This window comes from Macrobrachium nipponense, chromosome 1 (genome assembly GCF_015104395.2).
Source record: "Macrobrachium nipponense isolate FS-2020 chromosome 1, ASM1510439v2, whole genome shotgun sequence".
NCBI classification, from domain to species: Eukaryota; Metazoa; Arthropoda; class Malacostraca; order Decapoda; family Palaemonidae; genus Macrobrachium; species Macrobrachium nipponense.
In genome coordinates this window covers 195,290,110-195,309,158 of record NC_087200.1, presented here as the reverse complement: position 1 = coordinate 195,309,158, position 19,049 = coordinate 195,290,110, and positions in this window count along the sequence as shown.

The window sequence follows — 19,049 nt, the reverse complement described above, 5'->3', positions numbered from 1 at the left end:
AGGAAAAATAACAAACCTTGGTGATTTTTGGCTGAATATAGATAGTAACGCAATAGTTCGGATTGCTGGGAAAGTAAGTAACCTTGGTTTACTATTGAACTGTCATTAATTTTCATGGTACTCAAATCAATAATATTTAATGCCTTGGGCTGTAAGCATTACTTTTTTTTTTTTTTTTTTTTTTGGCAACTGCGAGGTTTTTTCTGCCTGTTAAACCTTTGTAACCTCTGGCTCTCAATGTTCCTTTCAACGCTGAATGAACCTCATAGGTCCCAGGGCTTGGCCTTTGGCCTAAATTGTATATTCTATTCTACTTGCTGGACAAACATCACGAATTCGTAATGAAATTAGATTGTAATCAGTAATTGGAGAGACAATGGGTAAAAGTCACTAAATCCTTGCTGAATCATCACGAAATTGCAGCATACTGTTGAAAGTAGGTGAACAACTGTGATCACGGGTATGTTGCCTGCTTGGGGATTGTGAACGTAGGTTTTGTAGCGAGACCCATATATTTTTTTTTTTTTTTTAAATCATTTCAAGGTACTGACATTAAGCTAGGACAAACACACACATATTATATGTAGGATCGATGAATATTGTCCGATAGGTATGGAAGGCTTACGCATGCACAAACACACCCGCACAAAGCGAGTAAACATACACACTTCAAAAACACGCTCTCTGCATTCGTGCAGTTGGCTGTGTTACTAGTATAGTCTTTCATGGACCTCTGTCAAATTTGTTTGACAGCTCGAAGCCTCAGCCACGGCCACCAGTTTACTTGGATTGACACAGAAAATGAATTAAGGATTATCTCTCTCTCTCAGGATTAAAATTTTAACTTCATTAGTAACTCAGTAAGCTAGCTCTCTCTCTCTCTCTCTCTCTCTTCCAGGATTAAAGTTTCTGCTTAATTAGTAACTTGGTAAGCTCTTTCTCTCTCTCTCTCTTCCAAGATTAAGGTTTCTGCTTAATTAGTAACTTGGTAAGCTCTTTCTCTCTCTCTCTCTCTCAGGATTAAAATTTGTGCTTAATTAGTTACTCAGTAAGCTCTCTCTCTCTCTCTCTCTCTCCACGCCCCCTCGAGAAGGTTCCTTCACTTGGTGATGAGATAAGGGATCCTGCCTTCGATCTTGCGAAGGTCCTGACGACTTCTAGCTTGAACAAAGACCATTCTTTAAACTCCCCAAATGCCAATGATAGAGCAATGCATTGGAAAGTTCTACATGTAGAAAATATTCCACTACAGTGTAACTAAGAGGAGATCTCGACCACTTTGAATACGTTTGGTATAGCTGAGATTCGTAAGAATTTTCATGATACAAGAGGGAAAGTGGGAAGCTTGGGTAATATTTGACAAAAATGAAGATGCTTTTGAAGCAAGGTGTAGTTTTGATACTTGGAAGATATATAACACATTAGTTAAAGGAGCCTTAACAGATAAGAGCTCCAAGATATCTGGTTATTTCTAAACCAGCAGAATGGAATCTTATATATCCTTATAGCAGTATTGGCAAAGTTAAGAATCCCCGAACCTCCTAGATGGCTGTTAGCAAAAGCCAAGGACGAGAATTTTACCTATCATAAGTTTAGTTGAGAACTTCAGCGAAAAGTAGGTGGCATAAAGAGTGGTGATATTACTACGTAGATTTGGTAAGAGCTCTGTGCTAATTCGTGCAAAATCTATAACTCTGTCACAAATGCTAATAATGATGAAAGCTGAAAACAAAGATGTATTGGAGAAAATTAGTCCTCGCCTAAATTTTAGCTATGGAAGAGTTGCTGTTTTTGATGAAGACTTATACGAGTTTACCGAAGAAGAAATTTTAGATATTTGCCCACCAACTGTATGGAAAGTCAAAATGGTCACAAATGTCAATTGACCTACCACCTCGGTGGCCGCGAATTCGATTTTCGGCCATTCCAATAAGGTGTTAGAAATGTGTATTTCTGGTAACAGAAATTCACTCTCGACGTGGGTCTGAAGTCACGTAAAGCCGTTGGTCCCGTTGCTGAATAACCACCGGTTCCATGCAACGTAAAAACACCATACAAACAATATACAGAGCATACCAGTATTGGACATGCACAACGACTCTTGGGAAGAGCCAAGAGTTATTCAAAAGTTCTCACTACTACAACGGCTCCTTCAGCTTGCAGCCACTCCTTCCTTATCCTCAGTGAAGGATGCTTCTATTCCTGCGGCCAGACATTCTACGCCAAATGTCAGCCTAGTAATGTTACAGTACAAACCACCAAGGCTGATATTCTGTCTCCAGATTGTGAAAACACTCCATGTAGTAAATTGAATATCTCCATCTACTCCTTTTGTGTTATCTCAGGCAGTCTCCGCCTGATTTAATGGAATTAGAGGAAAAAACAAATGAAGAGAGTAAGCGCCCCCTCATCCTCTCCTCCATCAACTCCAAACTAGTGTGTAAACTTAAATAATAGACATGATAAAATCAAATTCAACGAGCTAGCTGGTGAAGAAAAACTATTTGTTATCAAAATCTTACAAACAAAGTCTCCCACCCACTAAGCATCCAAAGACGACCTTGATTAGAGGACTATCTTCCCAAAAAATGGACACCTCTTCAATTAAAAAAATGGAATTGTCAGGGACCTCGCGCAAAATATGAGGATTTTAAAGTCTTACTCTATAAATACTCTATTGCTGTATGTTTACAAGAAATAATGCTTGATGTCCACACACCCTGCCCAAGAGACTATGTACTATATTTCATACAGAACACAATATAATTTGGACGAGGGAAGACATGGAAGTTGTCTTAGATACATACACAATTATCTTCTTCATTTTCCAATCCCTTTAAATATACCTTTACAGGCTGTTGCTGTCGAAATTTACTTAGGGTGGAATTACACACTTCTCTTTGTCTTTTACCTAATAATCCCATCACTCGAAAAGAGCTAATTGATTTACTTCATCGGCTTCCTCGACCATTTTTTCTCGTTGGAGACCTAAATGGCTGACGTCCTTTGTGGGGAGATGTGATGACATCAAATAGAAAAGTGAGTATTATAGCTTCCATAATAGAAAATGAAGATCTGGGACTTTTGAATACTGGGGAACCCACTCATTAATTATCACATCCAGACAGGTACTACAGTCTCATGCTTAGACCTTACAGTTTCTAGTTCTACTTCCACAATGGATTTTGGACGGAATACAAGTGATGACTGCCAAAGCAATGACCATGCTCCCATACTAATCAATTCCAATGATGACCCACCAGTTCAAACATCTCCACGGTGGAGCACTGAAAAAGCAGCTTGGAACGAATTTAAAGAGTAAAGCAAAACAAAATGATGCAAATAACTCACCGTAGGGGGCTAGTGCTGTCAGTGCACCTCATATGATGCACTGTAGGCATTACTTATGGTTCTTTGCAGCGTGCCCTCAGCCCCTAGCTGCAACCCCTTTCGTTCCTTTTACTGCATCTCCTATCATATTGTCTTTCTTCCATCCTACTTTCCACCCTCTCCTAACAATTGCTTCATAGTGCAACTGCAAGGTTTTCCTCCTGTTACACCTATTAACCCTTTCACTGTCAGTTTCCATTTCAATTCAATGACTTCCCAATCTCTTTATTTAAATGGGGTATTTCATACAGCAGGGATGCATTCTATACCAAAAACTACAAGTCTTTTTAGGCGACGCCCAGTGCCGTGCTGGTCTGAAGAGCTTCCACTGTTACACCGAGTTACAAGAACATCACTTAAGGCGAGTTTGCACTAGGCTTCACCGCACGCTGCATACGTAAAACTCGTCACCAACTCCTCCCAAATTCTTGTTAGCTCCGCCTACTGGACTGCCCATCAAGACTCACACCACACCACTAACCCTAATGAGCAGTCCAGTAGGCGGGGCTAACAAGAATTTGGGAGGAGTTGGCGACGAGTCTTACATAAGCGGCGTGCACTGAAGCCTAGTGTAAACTCACCTTTACACGTCATCGTAGACAGCGAACCATAGCAAATATGATAATATATAAACAGAATATGGCTCGTTTTTGAAAGGCAATGAAAGCTGCAAGAAGGCAGTCGTGGGCATCATTTTCATCCCCCATTAACCATTTAACATCTATCTGCAGCACATGGAAGATAATAAAAAAGGTTCCTGGAAAATTGACACTTAATCTCCAAACCTCATTGCCAATGCAAAAGGTGTGATAAACTTGCCAATCTTTTTACTCAAGTTTAAACAAAAATCTGATACTACTAGTTTCCCTGGATATCGTTATAGAAGAAGAGAAGAAGATCAACTGCTTTTGGACTTTTCCACAGATAGAGTTGAGCCGTATAATATACCCTTTACAGGAAGGGCATTTGTTGCTGCCCTAGCCAGCCGCACTGGGCATATTTAAAAAAATACAAAACTTTTTGTAATATAATAAGTTTCATGACAGTAGCTAACCAACCAAACGGGAATTAGCTTTTGTTCTACTTTTGTTAAACCAGGTAAATACCCTTTTTCAGTGGCTAGCCATTGACCAATAGCATGAACTCACTGTTTATGTAAGCTAATGGAGAGAATGGTGAATACAAGATTTGTTTGGTATTTGGAGTGTAATAATATTTTCTCACCCTCACAATGTGGATTTGGAGAAATGCACTCGGCAGTAGATATCCAAATGCAGTTGAAAACATCCATAGGTGAAGCATTTGTCTCCAAGCAGCATCATATAACTATTTTTTATTAATATTAACAAAGGTTATGACTGTGGTCTACGAGGAGAACTGCCTCTTTTCAATAAAGCATTCTTGAAATGTAGATATTTTCAAGTTAAAGTAGGCAGCACATTATCAGACAGAATATGCTAAGAAGCAGGTGTCCCGCTAGGGAGGGTGCTTAGTCTCACACTTTTTTCATTAGCAATAAATGGCGTTCCATCTGTTATACCCAAGGATGTATTGAGTACTCTGTTCGTAGATGATCTTTATAATATCTGTTGCTGCATCACAAATGTCTGTTTCAGAAAGGAAATTACAGGTGACTTTAAATAAGATAGTAAATTAGGCAGAACAACAGGGATTTAAGATGTGAACCAGTAAGACTATACTGTTATGCATTTCTCCACATTCGAGTGCATACTCGTATGTACCCTGGCCTCTATCTGTATGACCACACAATACCCAGTGTTGTAGAGAAAACGCTTCATGGGCCTCATATTTGGCAGAAAACTCAAGCAATTGGCTCCCATCTGAAACATTAAAACTAAATGCCTTGAAACTTTAAGTATTTTGAAACTATTATCTAATACTAACTGTGGTAGCAGACAGGCAGACAAACAGGCAGACAACTATAAAACCGCACAAATCTCTTATTATTTCAGAGTTGCTCATTGGATGTGAAATATATTCTTTGGCATCATCTAATCATCTAGCTATCCTAGATTCAGTGCACCATGCTTATCTGGTATTGGTTTAGCATTCAGAGAATCCCCAATTCTAAAGCCTTTGATGCAACGAATAGAAATTCTTTCAACAACTTCTATCACCCAAAGTTTTCTAAGCCTTTTAGTTTTAGAGTAAAAAAAATGTCTTCGAAACAATGAACATGTTAAGAAATCCTGTATGTCCAGTTAATTTACCAATTACCCCAGCATGGAAATGACTTGTTATTAAAATTTTTAAAACATTTTAAAAGTACTAAAAGAGGCAAATCAGATGCAGAAATGAGAGCATTATTTTTAGTACATACTGCAGAGCACTCAGGCTCTACATTTATTTTACCCGATGGCTCCAAAACTGATGATAGTGTCGAGTATGGAGTTTTTAGAGATGACTTCAGCCATAGAGAAGCACTAGCCATCACAGCATCGAACTTCACGTCGGAACTGTATGGAATTTGAACAGCATGGGAACATATTGCAGAATTCTACTAATTTTCATTGCTAATCATACAGTTACACTGAAAATCTCACAGAGGGTATTTCTACACCAGCCTAGAGGGATTACTATATCTTTTTTGCTGGGTCGCAGCAAATGTAAATATTTATCAATCAGCAGTAACCAATCTGATACCAAGACCAATTGCAGTATAGCATACAGACTTTTTTTTCCTAGTATCTCGAAGTTCATGTTGGATTATGGCAACAGCATTGGAACGAAGTAGAACCAAATAAAATTAAAGAGATTACCGCATATACACGCCCAGATAATTTTTAATTAGTTCATTCATTCACTCCTCACCCACATATCTATACCCCTGTATCCACCTCCTCGCCAACATATCAATACCCACCCACCGTATCCACATCCTCGCCCGCATATCTATACCCACTGTATCCTCATCCTCGCCCACATATCTATACCCACCATATCCACATCCTCACCCACATATCTATACCCACTGTATCCACATCCTCACCCACATATCCACATCCATCTCTTAATCTCAAAGGGAAGCTGGTTTTCTCCCAGAGAAAAATTCTGAAAGAAAAGGCTATCAGGAAAACAATAAAGGAAAATGTCCCCCCACTGCAGAAGGGGATCAAATTAGCCTTGTAATTTATCATAAAAACATGAAAACCAGCCAGCTGCTTCTTCAAAACAACCCGGCACCCCCAGAACCATCTTTGAAGAGAAGGAGTGTAATCTACAAATTCACATGCCTGGTGGAAGATTGCCACCACTCTTATGTCGGGATGACCACTCCCAGACTCTTTAATTGTCTCTCCTGCCACCTTCAAGAAGGGGCCATTTTCGATCAGATTTCGTCACCAACCTATAAATACCTGTAAACCACGTATCTTGATTGACTTACGTTTAAAATCTCTTAGATGACTGCCTGTGTGCTGTCGACACGTTAGAGGATATAAATCTATGACAACTGAAATCTTTATATGTCCTTAGGAAACCTGATATACCAGCTACATGCTGATGAGAAAAAGATAAGAAGGAGAATTGAGAAGATTCTATATGAATCAAATGCCGTTGAAACAGCTATAAGCAATATTCAATGCTACTGCCCTCAGAGAAGACCTCCTCCCTACTACTACTAGTAATAATAATAATCTTTGGAAACTTGAATTTCAAGTCAATGGCCACTATTGTGGGCTTGTTCCTTATGAATAGGGTTCATTCACTCAATAAAAATAATAATAAAACTGCAAATATCTCCATTCCAGAAATCCTCCTCATAAGAATCCTACGAATCCAGCAAAGCCAAGTTATACAGCTTCAAAAGGGCTGTGAAAGACTCCTCCTCCTCCTCCTCCCCCAGCAGCGAGTTTGGACACAAGGAATCCCGCTACGGAGAGGACACTCAGAAGTCATAATACTACGCCCACTCCCCGACGGGCGTCTGCAGAAGGTCAGGTAGTACTTCATCGAAGGTGACTAAGGTTACGTGGCTGAGGTCACTTAAGAAGGCGAAACTTAGTATCCCGAATGGAATGAAACCGAATCGAAGTCTGAGTCAGAGGAATCGGACTAGTCAGATGTCTGAAGAATCAAGCTGATTTCAACATGAAAATTATTATAGTTTAGCTCTTTTATTTATGTTGTATCGCTGTTATGGAGATGAATTAAGTTGTTTGATGATAGTTTATTGTAATTAAACACTTTCTTCCTTTAGGTTTAAGAGGAAGCTTGATTTCATTATAGTTAACTTAGAAATGACAACATTTAATACTAGGAAATCCATGAAACGGCTGTGTGGCTGACCTCCTACTCTACATTCGTTCGGTAAGCGGTTTGACTAGCTGAGCTGTCTTCCCACTGTACATTCGTAGTCCGAACATATGGGTTGTTAGCCTAAGTGAACGTTTGGGCATGAGATGCATGGCCTGGCTAACTAAACTGACCCTAACCAAACAAACCCACCTAACATGACTTAGGGCGTGTGCCCTAACCTGGGCGGGTGGGGCGGACCCCACTAGACACCCTGTGAACATAAAAAAACTGAACATTTCCGATAGCACCAGGTCCTGGCTCTGGCCGGGGGGGACTTTGCACCCCCCCCCCCTTGGACAACCCCCACCCACGAAAAAGTACGTAAAATTCATTGACTGAAAACTGTATAAAACTGCACTTGCTTAATTCAAAATTGAAGTCGTCGGAGAAGTCGAAAATTACAGATTCAGACAACTCAAGTCGTCCCTTCTTTGGGGCTAGATTGACTGTTTTTAGCAGGATCTGGACTAGTGGAATTGGGGGAACAAGCATGGGTGGAAATGACAAATCTGATTGTACGGCGGCATCTCATGATTGTTGGGTTTTGGTGAAATTAGACCGCATTTTGACGGGTGTTGAAAGCACTCTATTTAAGGAACAAGCACGTTTAACTAATTCTAGAAAAGCTTTGAAAGGACAATCTACATTTGACAGGTAACGCTTCTTAATGTAATACATAGAAAAATATGAATTATACAAACTTTTTACTATACCACTTCTAGGCAAAACATTACGCTTCAACACACGCCATGTACATTCTATCATGTTTGTGTGTATGCGTTTATCATTGGGATCAACAAAATGTAGCGAGTGATTAACGTTAAGGTGTGGTTTGAAATGTTGACTTAAAGTATGGTATACTTTCCAACAATCTGAAATTACGGTTGACTCTGGATGTATATTTTCTATTAAAATTGAAAGGAGTGTGTCTGTAGATTTATCAGGAACAACTTGAAAGAACGTGTCCTTATTTCGCGATCAATCCCGCCGAGAAACCAACAACTATCAACACGTCGACCTTTATGAAACTTTCTCTTGCCAAATTTAGACTTGTCAATTTCCACGACACATCCTGCCCTCCCAATTTTCCGGTTGTCCTGCACCAAAATCTCAATACAAACTTCCCGGCAGAAATTGTACTAATCTACTATGGTATTCTGGGACCCAATATTCAAAGTCATCCGTACATGTTTCTGGGGAAGTTCATGAATCCAGCTATGGATCAAGACTAAAATAGTCTTGAAGGACAGATGTGAACCCAAGAAGAAGGAGGTAGTCCGAATGGCTTTGAGTTTCCGGCAATGATGGACGCTACACCGCCATTGGTAACTGTCGCCATGTTTCACGAGGCTGACAGTGCCTTAATTCTTTACACTTTTCACAATTACCACAGAAATCGCCCAACAAGCCACTTTTCAATAAATAAACAAGTAACGACTTCTCGTCATTACACAGGACACCTAAATCAAGGAACAAGACCGGATTGGCGGCGGCAAATTGGAGATGCTCAGGATACGATGCGGACACAGCCATGTTGGGAAGCCGGGAAAGACTGAGATGGGTCGCAGGTCGTGGGAACAATGGTCAAGCGGTTATCAGCTGTATTGGGCGGAACTACTTACGTTGGCGGAGGGATTGGTGGCCCGGGCAGAGGGAGTTACACAGCCTGCCTGTCATGGTAATCGCTATATAGCAAGGAATTATATATTAAAGGAAAGGAAAACACATCTTCTTCGATAAGTTCTGCAGCAAGGAGGCATTTGTGCACGAGTTGGAGGCGCCTGTTCTCATGATTGTTCTAGAATCTCCCAGGTGTACTATGGAACTCAACAGGCGCCGATGTGTTGCCACGTATTATGATGAAACTATTCGCCTAGATCCTTCTAAAACATTCCTGTTGTCTCGGGAGTCTGTGACATTCACTGGTAGGCCCCACCCCCAGATTGCCATATGTATACGACTGGCGAAGTAGGAGAGATCAGATCATCAGAGAGAGATCATCAGTGAGAGATCCTCAGAGAGAGATAAGAGCAGAAGGAACAGACGAAGGATAAGAGAGGAAGAAGGCACACGAGAGTTTGATTGGAATCGGGTCAAGTCGTCCAGTTAGAGAGATAACGACAGAGGTATTCCGACGTTGAGCAAGCCTTCAGAGGAGAAACGTCCTACAAGGAGGTTTTGAGGAGTAACCTGCCCTTCGAGTATCAAGAATAGACATTGCTTTCTGCAGTACGGAGTCAACAAGACGTCTATGGCGAAAAAGATGGACTTATTGTGGACTGTATTATATGCTTAACGTTGTTACTTGGCCAAAAACCGCTCAAAGCCTTACGTAACAACTCCACAAAACTCCCTTTACGGTTCTAAATTACGGGGAGATATCTCTCAACCCAATTCATTATTAACGAGGATAACACACCAATATCATTCATGAATAGTACCACAATTAAGTACTTTCACTTCTGAGCAGTCCTTGTAGACATGAACTCAGATCATAAATCGCTAAACGAGATACGACGAGAGGTACGCCTCTCTCTCTCTCAAAATGTTGCGAGTACTACTCACGTGTTGATTTTCAGACCTTAGAGGACCGCTGTGTTATCTCGTTTGTAAAAGTTATTTGCATAACCTTAAAGTATGAATACAATGAAGGTTTATCAGATCAATTTATATTCACCATCCACAAAACTGAAACATAGGAAAAATGAAATAAAATCGAAGGATATTGAAACGCATTTGATAAACGTAAAGTGAAAATTAATTTATTAACTAAAAGTTAAACATATCAAAGGGAAATAACATATAAGCGACAAATGAAATTAATCACTCAGGGGGAATTGTAAATCAATGGCACTCAAATGAAACAAATTATGACAAAATTCAAAGAATCAGGGCAATCGCCCTTTCTAAATCCACACACACATCACTACACAACACTGGATCACAGGTCACCTCAAAAGTTGAGCCAAGAAGCGGTTCGTTTGGTCCTGCATTCGGGTTTTGTGGGGAAAAGAGACAAGTTATACAATTACCACGAATACAGAACTGACTTACAAGGTTTTCATGAACATAAAAAACTTTACAATAATTATCAAGTTCGTTGTCAAAAATAAATTAAAAATATAATAGTGTACAACTTCAACATATTTATTAAATGTAGTGAATTAATTGGTGGTGTGTATCAATACAATTTTGGGCTTTATCACGCCCATTAAGTGTACTACGCACATATGCATACACACCCCTAGAGGGGCACGCAAAGGAGCCTTCAGAGGGGCGAACTACCTCCCTTCCGATCTCTTGATCTCTCCTAATGGCTTCTCTGGCGAGAGGCACGAACAAGACTCAATAACACCTTCAACTCTTACCATACGTAATATGCGCAATACACTCACCAAGAGCAATTTCATATATATAAGGACAAATGAATTATCATAACTAAAACAGTAATTATACTTCGTTATTAAAATGTCTACTGACGTTTATGTCAAAAGACTTCGTCTGTGTATAACCATCTTTTCGGTGCTAAGCGCACCACAGATTCTACTTGCTAGAACATAGCAAAATCAGATAAAACAATGTTAAGGGTGTCATTTTCGAGTAGATGTGGTTCTTTCACCCTTATTATGTCATGCAATGTAGACGTACATATCTTTACAAAATATATGGGCATGCGAATACATTTGGTTTTCACATGAATACAAATACAGTAACATATAGTTCCTGTCTGTCGATTACCTGACAGACGGCAATACGCAGTGAAAATCAATCAATAATTTCTTATGAGACAGACACTATTAACTATAATAAAAGACAAATATCACGGAAACAAGTGAATACACAAAAACATTAGAAAATAAAATCGTTCCTCACAACGTCTAAAGTTCTACAGCTCTTCTTTGTGAAGCCGTCACTTTGAGCATTGATTTTCGACAGCTGCAAAACTGGCCAGCAATTACAAATATAAAGTATTTTTAGAGATAGTATAAGTGGCATTTTTTATAATTAACAGATTGTGTATTAAGTTTTAATTTTTTCAGAGTGATAGCTATAATATTGCATAGCTATCCGCAAACTTAGTATTTGAAAAGGTTATTGACATGGCATGGGGAAATTGAACGTCTGATTATGAAGCTTACGAACTGTTCCAGTTCGCTTACTTTTGAAAAGTACAACATTCATTGAATGATGTACTCGTAATATGAAACCATGTCGGGGCCTAATTTCATGACTAAGGCTCACTTAGTTAATGATTGAGGAGCCCAGTATTGTCAGCCGTGGGCTAAGTACCCAACGCGTAGGGTAACTCAAACTGAAATCCGGGTCTTTAGGGTATTGTCCTAAAATGTAGGGTAATATCAAGATTTGTTAGTCTTCAACTTTATTTTATATAATTTTACTTACTTATCTATTATGTGAAAAATGAATTGCCAACGGTTTTTTGGGGGGCAAATGCTACATATAACCAACACGGTTTCCAAAGTTCATCCATCAAATGTGGAACAACTTTTACCTCTACGTGAAATTCATCTTGGAAAAAACTGCTTAGAAATCATCATACAAGAAGAACTTAACTCTTCTGGTGTCAAAGAGTTCAAAACGAGATGTTTGTCATTTTATAAGACAGCTTTTGAGGAGATAAAGAGAATGCTGCCCTTAAATGATCCATTTTTTCGTGGGGTAGAATTTATTGAACCTACAGTAGCACTTGACTTTAAGAGTAAAAACCGACTTTCATCTCTTTGGCTTCTCAAAGGTAAATAAGCATTTGTTACATGATGATAGTGATAAAAATGAGGTATGGTGAAAGCTGCCTCTCTATTTCGATGAGACGGAAATTAAAGAACTAAAATTGAAATCTAATGTTGAATTTTGGGGTTTCCTTACCAATGTGAAGAATTGTGATGATGAGCCTGTGTTTAAAAATTTGGTTGCTTTGGTAAATTTAGTTTTCACTCCTCACTCAGAAGCAGACACAGAAAGAATATTTTCTTTTCTAACTGATACCAAGACAAAAAAATAAAATAAAATAAAATAAAATGGGACCTGAACTACTGAATGCCATTTTGGTTACCAAGTCAGCAATGAAGGGTAAAGAGGAAGACTACAGAACTAGAAATGTTACAACTGAGCTTATTGAACTACATAATGTGTCAATGTATGACTTCAAAAATTTAGGTGATGAATAAAATAACTATTGTACAATATTTTTCTGAATTCTTATATCTTAAGGCCAGTCGTAGGGTAATGGTAGGTAAAGTAGGGTAATTTCAGAGCCAAGGTAGAGTAATGAGGTGTGAGAGGGTTGACAACACTAGAGGAGCCAATATTTGTATTTTCTTTATGGTTTTGTATCAGTTATTTTCATCAGTGGATCTGGTTTAGGCATTTGTGTAAGGCATTTTAGATTCTTATAAACTAAATCATCCATATTCTACCCTGTTATCAAAAGACTTTAAGGTATGATTTACTGCATGTTTTTTTACTATGATTGATCCTTTATACTCTCTAAATCTGTTCTTTCGCCCACTTTACGTCTTCAGTTACAAACGCCTAACAATTATGTCAATTAAGGTGTTTTCCAATTTTACCTGAGTATAAGGAAGATATGGCAAAGATCCTGCCTCATTTACACGGCATCCGGGAGAAGTGCTGATGCTGAAAACATACTCCATGTTTGTAGTGATTTTAGCTTGACTATAAATATATATATAATTGCTAGTTGTGATGCTCAAGAAAAACAAAACACTAACTAATTGCATATAGTGTGTGAGAACCAGAGAGTAAGACAGGTAGCTGGGTACTGATAATTTATTACAGACGAACTGGGTTGACACAGGTGCAGACGGATAAGTAGTACAGACTCACATTGAGAGCAAAAATGACTCTGAGACAGTAGATTTGTGTTTTCTTACAGACATACATTTAAAGATAATAAAGTGTACAGATAATGAAATTACATATGTGTTATACATGGCGGAAAGGCCGCGGAACACTATAGAATGGCAAAAGGAGCAACGCAACTTGATGATTGGATACAATATTCTTTCAAAACTAATGCTGATTTGCTAATGAATGTAGTGCTTATATTCAGCGTACAGACCACAACATTCCACACAAGTGCTACAACCAAATAACCTCATTAAAAAAGCAAGCAAGAGTCCAGCCAAAGTTTAAGCAAGTAACTACAATTGTTAAATGCAAGGAGGTGATTAGAAGTTATTCTAGTTAAAGAAAAATATATATTGATTTTCATGATCACAATGACATATGCAGTCTCAGTTTAATCCACAAATAAAATTTCTTCAGGAAAGGAATCAAGAATCCTTAGCCTAGAGATATAGCTCTGAGGTATCAGAAGGGTGACCGGTAATGAAAGTTACAGGATAAAATGTCTTGGGAAAAATAATCACCACTTTGGCTAGGATGAAAAGCCACAATTAATTTATGGTGACCGGTAAAAGTTCACTGTAAAACTTTACTTTATTTTTGCACCCTATATCTCGGTAATTACCACCCTACGTGAAAGTCGTCATAAAAGAATACCCAGCAGAGCAACTTACCAAGCCAAAATGAAACTTATTACACCATTTGGGTACCATAAGAAATTTATTCTAAATTCCCATTAGCTCTTGTTGATGTCACGCATTTGTAGCTTTCCACTACTATTGACAGTGGTTGCGGTACGGCGTTACGATGGGAGGCTTAGTCATAAGATTGTGTGCATGCACCAACCTCCTTGAGAGTTACTGCACATGCACTTTTTTTTTTATAATTGACCTATCATATTCTCTGATTTTACCTTGATCCAATCTTATTCACTGGGAAAATGAGTGAGGTGTCATGTGAACATATCTACTTATTAATTTTGGGAGATTTACTCAGCTCAAGGTAAAACATGTTATCAAAACTTGTGAACAAACCATCAACGATTGGTACAACTTTTGCTGCGAGACCGTATTGAATCACATATAACAAACCAGTACTCCCATAGGGGGCCCAGAGAAAGTTGTAGAGATTGATGAGGCAAAGTTCGGCGAAAGAAAATCCAACAAAGAGAGGTTTATTGAAGGTGTGTGGGTGTTTGGAGGTATAGAACGCGAGTCCAAGAAATCGTTTACTGGCTGAAATTAAGAAGTGGATATTGCCAGATACGAAAATTATTAGAGATTGTTGGTCTTCATAAGCCCAATAAACCTAGAGGGCTAGTACATTTATGATTCAGTGAATGACTCCCGTCATTTTATGCACCCTGAAACTGGGATATCAACCCAGAACATTGAAACGTGCATGGAGGGACTTTAGGGCTGATGTCCCCAGATACAGCAGAAGGGACGAATCATTCAATAAGTACCTGGCTGATCACTTCTTCAAACGACAGCACCTTGTATCTGAAACCCGTTTCCACAAGTTTATGTGTCCCGTCGCCTCCTGCTACCCACCTCTAGTTTCTCCTGCTGAGAACAAATGTGATATATCCCTGTAATAAGGTAAGTTTATATACATATTTGTTAGTTAAGTAAAATGTATGTCAGGTATCCGTAAAAGCGCATAGGAATAATTTATCAGGTAATTGTTTTTCCTGGTATCTAGAAGACCTAGCTACTCATCATGTCCAAAGGTTAACTTAGGCTTGCCCAAAACCATGTTCTCAGACTGCTGACACACCGTATGGGGAGGTCCTAGAGCAAATTAGGTTTGTTTAATTATACGTTAGGCGAAGCCTTGGCCAGTTATGTCCGAACTTAATTATGTTTAACCCGTATGTACAAAGTAACTAGTTGAAATAAGTATTATTGCCATTTGTGGATGTCTTGGGCAAAATAGGTTTGTTTATGTAGGACACCTTAGACGACACCTAGGCCAGTCATGCCCGAACGTATGTTAAGCTCGTATCTTTGAAGATACGAATTGAACAGGGCCTATTATGCAGTGTAGCGAGTCAATGTCTCACTCACTAATATTTCTCATGTTCGCACATAAGGCTAGTCTGACCGACTTGATCCCATATACTGCATGAAGTACCCTTTTGTATGTAGAGTGGCAGGTCAATCTCAATAATTATTAATAATCATTATATAGGAAAGGAGTAGCCTAGGCTAGCCACATCAACAAGTAAATTAGAGTAGGGTAGTCTTACCGCACATTAATACTTGTGTATGCAGAGTAGGAGGTCAGCCTCTTACCATACTATAATGGGCGTAATGTCTGTCTGTCTGTCATTCAATCACGGCCAAACGGCTGGTCAGATGAGCATGAAACTTGGCAGGGTTATGGTGGGGACCCCTAAGATGGTTTGTAATGGGGTTTCATCCAACCTACCCCCCTCCTTTGTAGGGGGTGGGGGTGAGAAGGGATTACCTGAAACGGAGCTGTGTCTGGGCGTGAAACGAGGCTGGTTATTCGTAGACTTAGTTACTTTACCAATTTTCATACATAATTTCTGTACAACTTCCCTGGAGAAAGTCACGAATATTTCAGCTCGGACACAATAGAAGATGAAAATTATCATCAATATCCGCAAGATTTTTTGAATAACTTAAATCCATTGGGGCTGCCAGTGCACAAAATAACGTTGAAGTACTGCCCGGTAATGTTGCTTCGGAATTTCGATCCTGCCAATGGACATTGCAACAGAACAAGGTACACCGGTATGGAGCTAAACTCCCACGTCATCGAAGCAGTGATAGTAACGGGCCCTCTCACCGGCAAACGTCTGTTCATCCCCCGGATTCCTCTGATGCCTTCGGACAACCAGTTTCCGTTCCAGTTATGGCACAGGCAGTTTCCCATCAACCTCATCCCGTCATCCATGTTCACGCATGGCCAACTGTATGTGGCGATGAGCAGAGCAACTGACTCTGCCAACTTGAAATTAAGTTGTGGACAAACTGATGATATTGTGTACAAAGAGGTTCTGTAGTAGGTATGTATAAAAATCGTCCTTATTTTAATATTGCTGAACAAATAGTACATATAAATTTTTCACTTCTGCACCCGTATTTTATCACCAATTGTAGATGGGTAAGTTTGCTAGTATGTAGAATAGGTGGTCAGCCTCTTATATGTGTAGAGCAGGAGTTCAGCCTCTTATGTGTAGAGCAGGAGTTCAGCCTCTTATGTGTAGAGTAGGGAGTTAGTCTCTTATGTGTAGAGTAGGGAGTCAGTCTCTTATGTGTAGAGTAGGGGTTCAGCCTCTTATAGAATTCTCTTATAGGGAATTACTGCAATCGTGAACATCTCATCCCTATGGTTTTTTTTTTATGAAATTTGCGCCAAAATATTCATTTTATGTGAGTTTATTTAGCGAGATCTTGTGAGCGGCTATCCCCCACCCAAAATCCCTATTTCTCAAGAAGGCTGCCATTACTGTTTAATGTAGCCTTTTGTATATTCCTTTATTGTACTCCAAAGAGTACATAAGAAAAAAAAAAACCTTTTGTGGGGAGTTTTGGGCAATATAAAAGGTGCAAAACTAAAGTCAAGTAAATTCCCAATATTTCTTGGGGATCTTTCTGATATTTACAGTCTTTTGTTTATTTTTGAATGGTAACCCCCAACGGACTTGTACTAAACACGCCGCAAAGGTGTATAGCTACATACCAAGTTAAAACAGAAATATCCCCAACGGGCTTCTACTAAATACACCACAAAGATGGATACATGGATACATACAGGGTTAAAATTTACCAATAGGGGTTCACTATCAAGGAAAGATTAATGTGATTTACTTTCCTGTGTCTTTTTTTTTTCTTTGACTATAGTACCCGTGACACTCTTACCAGGATTCATGAGAAGAGATAAACAGTCGGACTCAGGAAGTCATATAGCACGATTTGACCAGATATCTTGATCTTACTTTTAGAATTTAATGGTTAGGTAACCAAATCAACATTTAAACATCTGTCTAGTTAATAACATTATTTTGATTAGGGAAGGTTATCATAACGATATATGTTGTTGATTCGGGGAAGTTTGCATATGTTGGCATGTGAACATGTTACAGCATTTTGTGAGCGAACTAGATTGCTCCACATTTGGTCACTGTTATCAGTAGATTGTACTGAAAGTCTTGTTATTTACTTATATCATTTAATAGAGGTGCCATTCTAAAGGTTAGATAAGTTCATTAATGCTTTGAAAAGTTCTTAATAGTTATGATACTGTAAAAAAAATCAGCAACCACAATTATTGATACGAGGCCGTTGTCACTTTAGACCCAGGGACTGGTGATATAGAAAGGTTAAACCTGAGATGTCTGATAGTCAATCCATATTGATATATTAAATTACAAAATCTCTTTGACCACATGGCACAAACATTTTTGTTGTTACTGTGGCTCAGCCTCCCTGTGGATGTCTTGCAATTGGAACTTCAGAAGGTCAATCGAAGATGCAAATTCTGCTTACATTTTTATTTATTTATATGATAATTTATTTCTCAATATCTGTTTTCTTAACTGACAATTTTCTCTTTCTGCATTTCCCTTTACATTCTGTTACTTCTTTCGAATGAACCCCATATTCTTTGCAAGCTTGAGTTTAGTCTGCTTGGGACCTATCGTGTGTTTGTTCATCTTCTGAAAAGTGATACAAATAATTTCCTCTTGAATATACTTTAATGAATATCACAGATACTTTGTAAGATTTTACCAGTTTCTTGACATAAGTTCTGAACAAGATTAGGAACTGTAAGATTTCACAAATTTTCTGACAGAAGTTCTGATGTCATAAAATGACACATTTAATTTTCCTTTCCATTAAAAGAAAAAGTTTTAATTTCTTTATCATTAACTTTACTTTAGATTTTGTGATTTACTAATTAATGATTATTAATTATTTTTAATTATAAGTGATATTTCTTCGCCTATATTTCGCAAATGCGACAAGAGTTTCCCTCCGGGTTTTTTTTTTTTTTTTCTTTTCCCCGCCTTAATGTTGGGGTAAATTGAATGTGTGCGTGTGGCTTTCTGGGTTACTGTGCACACATGGCAATTTAAGGGGACATTCTTGGATCCCAATAGTGGCGAGCACTGCTATTCTGTATTGGTTATACTATGTAATTAAGTGTACTTATCTTCCTGAAGATGACGAACCAGCTAAGTATCATATATAAGTTAATTTGCATGTTTGGCCAAATGTGTATAGGAGTTATATAAGAATGCTAGGTTAGTTCTCGTGTCTGAGTTTGGCGACTACCAACTAGTTTTAAGGTAAATACAAGTTGATTTCTGGTTCGTAATAAAATTCCAGTGCCTAAAATTCCTACCGTTGTTGCCTTCTTAAAGAAAATTATGTGCTGTGGACCATGTTGAGCAATTGGAGAATATAATATCACCACAT